We start from the raw sequence: 4,531 nt of genomic DNA, 5'->3' as shown, positions 1-4,531 counted from the left end.
ATATTTGCTGCCTTTACCAGAAGCATTCCCTCCCTCCTATTCTGCCTCCTCTCCATTTTATTTCCCTCTCGGGAGCTGCAGAGAAGGTGGAAATGGAAGTGCTTGGTCATCATACTCTCAGGTTAAGTTAAAAAAAAAGTCAAGATAGAAACAAAAATGTTGAGATAATCAAATCTTCATCAACTGTGCAGTATGCTGATACTGTATCTTAATTAAATTATTCATAGAGTTAGCTATACAGCACGATAGGAAGAGCTAATTTAGGAAAAGCCTGTAGGATAAAGCAACCATAGAAAAGGCGAGGGGAGGATCAGTAAGACATTATTTCCATTCCTCTCCTCTGTAGTAAGTTTCTGCCTGGCAAAATTATCTTGTGAATGTATGGGAACAGCTGTTATATGTAGCCTTTTCCAAAAGGCTAACTAAACAGGAGCTGCTGTTAATGATGCCCAGCAAACATAAAAGTTTAATTTGCTCCTACCCCAACCGTTGTTTATCCAGACACATTAAATATATTGTCTTCCCTGATTATCAAGTTGTAAGTTTAAAGTTACAAGTTTCAAGTATGTTTTCATACTTAAAACTACTATTCATATTTGATAGTATCTTACGACCAGTCACTGTTACACCTGCAGGGGTGGGTATGGCTATACAAGACAAATGAAGGAATGAATCATCAGGTCTATCAACTATAATGAGAAAGAACGTTGTTTCACAGAATCACAGAATGTCAGGGGTTGGAAGGGACTTCTGAAGATCATCAAGTCCAACCCCCTTGCCAGAGCAGGACCAAAACTATGGAAGGTCACTCAGAAATGCATCCAGACGGGTCTTGAAAGCCTCCAGAGAAGGAGACTCCACAACTTCTCTGGGGAGCCTGTTGCAGGGTTCTGTAACACTTCAAGAAATTCTTCCTCATGTTGAGGTGGAACTTCCTGTGCTTGATCTTTAATCTGTTGCCCCTTGTCCTCTCACAGGGCACAAGTGAGAAGAGGTTTTCCCTTCCTTCTTGATGCCCAGCCTTCATATATTTATACACATTTATTAGATCCCATCTCAGTCTTCTCCTCTCCAGAGGAAAAAGCCCCAGGTCTCTCAGCCTTTCTTCATAAGGCACCAAGTTCCAGTCATTCCTTAGTCATCCTCGTAGCACTCTATTGTACTCTCTCAAGTAAATCCCTGTTTCTGTTGTTTGTTGGTAGCAACAATTTTAAATGGAAAACTTTGCCAATATCTTGGCTACATGCATATGTAAGAAAAAGCTATGACGCTGTTTCATTGGCAAAATAACATCATTTCCTAATATAGGCAAGATCTACATCCCTCTCTGAGACACCCTGTGATGCCAAAGCGTAGACCCTGAGAGGCAGTCCTGCCATGCTGACCAAGGAGGGACCGGCAGGGAAAGGTGCCTTCTGTGCATGGCAGGTTAGCTGTCTCCATAACTTCAGTCTTTTTGTTTTTTTCATGTTCTGTGCGTTTTCGGTTCCTGATGTGTTTTAAATTGTTCTGTATCCCTCTGCTTGTTTTTGACACAGGGTTGCTTGATGGCAGTCTCCACATAATTTTTTGAGTTAGTGTTATACGAAATCAAAAAAGTAAGGGGCCAGCTTCTCTATCTGCATGTATTGTCAGTGGCCAAATACTATAAAATTGGTTGTGAACTTAGAAGGCATTTTTTTCAGAAGCCTATGGAAATGAATTGTTATGGTGCAATTACATTCAAAAGATCCATTTTGGCTTGTTAGAGAGATTTTGCCTTTAGCCTTGACCTCGTTGAAAGCAAAATCATAAAGGTCACAGTGCTCAATACATACTAGTAGTTCACTGTGCAGAAAACATCTCTTTGGGAAGGCAGCAACGAAGAAGCAGAATACATAAAATTTCCAACAAGATCTCTTGTTGCCTTTGGCTGTAGTTTTTCAAAAAGTACAAAAGTAAGCCTTAAAAAGAGAGACAATATGATTTGCCATTATTTCTAGATCTGAGTTTGCCCAATTAATATTCAAAAAGCATTTATGAAGATGGTAATGATATTTGAAAGTGTCCTTTTTTTTGTAGTTTTAACAGCTAGTCATCTGAAACTTAATATTGAAAGTGAATTATTGATTATTTTTGTTTACTATGTTCAAGTTCTTGTGGCAGGAAATGAAAAAATACTGTGTGACTTAGCTGAATAGCTGACAAGGACAAATTGAAAGTGCTTAAAATCAACACAGTGTTTCAATCTGTATGCTGAGACTTGTTTATATGAAAGCTAGGTATGCTACTTAAAATAACAAACAAGTCTTGGGAAAATTAGTGGGATGAATCCATAAGAAATATTAAACTAAGACCAGTTTTGTGTATCAAATTTCTGGTTTTAATTTAACCAAGTGTAAGTCTTGTTATTCATCCAATAAAGTTTTTTTATGGTTTGGTAATATAAGCTCTACAGGCCATACAGCAATGTATCACTTGCTTCTAAATTTATTTTCTACATACTGCACTGCAAATTTTTAAGAATGTGCAGGGCTAAATAATTTCATGAAGCAGAGTATTATGGCCTGCTGCAAAGGAGACAAAGACTGTTTTATTTCACAGGGATGATGTTTTATTTCTTTACATTTGTTACCATTCTGCAGCAGATGCAGCAGAGCTCTTTAAACATATGCTTAAGTACAAATTTGCTTGGAATCAGTAGGATTTGAAATGTGTTTTACATGTCTAGCTGATAATTTAAAATATGTGTTTGCTATGCATTTGTAGATCACTATGCAGGATCTGATCAGCTGGGAAGTGAATGCCCTTACTTTCCATTGTGAGGCCAGGTAGAGTCCCTCTCCAGGCATTGAGGTCCTTAAAGGGCCACATGGTATGATTGTTCCTTTGTTCAGAGCAGGATCATTTCCTCAAAGAGAGCAGTGCCTTAGGTTTTTGGGTTTTTTTTAAATGCAGTGCTATTCAGGAAAAAAATGTATAAGAATGAGTAATCTCTCTGTTTACTGCAGCAAGCACTTGCTTGTGTGTTATTTACAATTCTGTTCTTTTAGTCAGTGCTTTACCTCGAGGAGCTGAGTGACTGCTTCTGAAGTAGCTACCTGTTCTGCTGTATACTGCTTTTTTGGTTGTCATGGTATGGCTTCTTGGATAGATTACCATAAAACAAGGAAGGATCTGTGTTTGTGGTGTGGTAGCTACTTCATGCATATTGCTTCTAGGTATCTGTGAAGAAATTTGTGTTTCCTCTGTCTTCAGTATGAATTAGGATATCTTTCACTTCCTGCATAATACAAGTCTTCACAGAGACAACTACTGCAGAGTAGCTAAAAAAAGTGTAAACCTGTACTCGGGCTTCCTTGCAGTAATTTATGTAAACACACTCTTCTAAACAGGGGTTGCCAAGTAATGAGTGGAGAAAATCAGATCTAAGCACCAGCCATTTGTAGCTGTCCTTGAGATAAAGAGTAATGGGACAGGGCCATGTGATGGCCCCTTGCCTGACTGGCTAAAAATAAACACTGTTCACACTTGGTTTACATCTCTCCCTTCAACGTGTGGGAGGACAGAAAAATCCACACAAAAACAGATGCTCTGCTCTTGTCCCTTTCATAGCACCCTCCCAGGTTGTTATTCCTGCCCTTTGCTCAGTGAAACTACACTCACATGAAAGAAAGACCTCTTTAATTCTTAATCCCTGTATGATTAGAGTAGGTCTGTGGATGTATCTGAAGATTAACTGGTCTTTTAAATTAATGTTAATTTTATCTACATTTAAAATTATGTGACTCAGGCTTTTATAATAAAATAAAAATAAAATAATAAAACAAACCAGGATATTTGGTAGATTTGTTTAATCATCATAAAGGAATAAATCTTGTACCTCATGGCTGATAAAAACATTTCTCATTAGTGTATTTCCAAGGTAAAGAAAAAGGGTCAAATCTTACTTTCAGAGAAGTACCATGTTAAGAAACTGATTCACCACAAGAATAACTAAGAGAGTAAAAGTACCAAGGAAAATAAAGGAAAAAAAGATTCTTATTTTGTTTAACATCAAGTATTTTTTTTTAGAAATTCAGATTTTTTTTTTTGTCAGGAAAAGTGTTTGTTGATATTTGTCCATCCTCCTATTTTTCACTGGGGGTTGCTGGGTGTGGTTGAATTTTTGCCTCCAAATCTTTGCAAACTGCCAATTTAGCATCTGGCTTTAAGATGATGATTTATGATAGAAACTTGCTGACCCTGGACTGTAGGAATACAGTAAAAGTATGTTAGCTAGAAGGCTTTGAAATGTGTATTGATCTTTATTAATGCAATGTTCCTTGTTTTGCAGATGTATTAACAGTGTCTCTCCAACTGAAAAATGTATCTGGTTCACATCACATTCAGATTGCATCTGAAATCTCTGATTGCTTTGGTTTGCCTTTGGACAGAGGTGCAAAGTGCACATCAGGAACATTAAAGCTTGTTGCATAGCTATAGGGATTCAGTGGTGGTGAGGCACATTGTGGGGCTGATTCTTCCCTTGACTTGAATCAATTGAAATCAA

This window comes from Heliangelus exortis, chromosome 2, assembly GCF_036169615.1.
Source record: "Heliangelus exortis chromosome 2, bHelExo1.hap1, whole genome shotgun sequence".
In the NCBI taxonomy this organism is placed as follows: domain Eukaryota; kingdom Metazoa; phylum Chordata; class Aves; order Apodiformes; family Trochilidae; genus Heliangelus; species Heliangelus exortis.
This window is presented reverse-complemented; position numbering follows the sequence as displayed.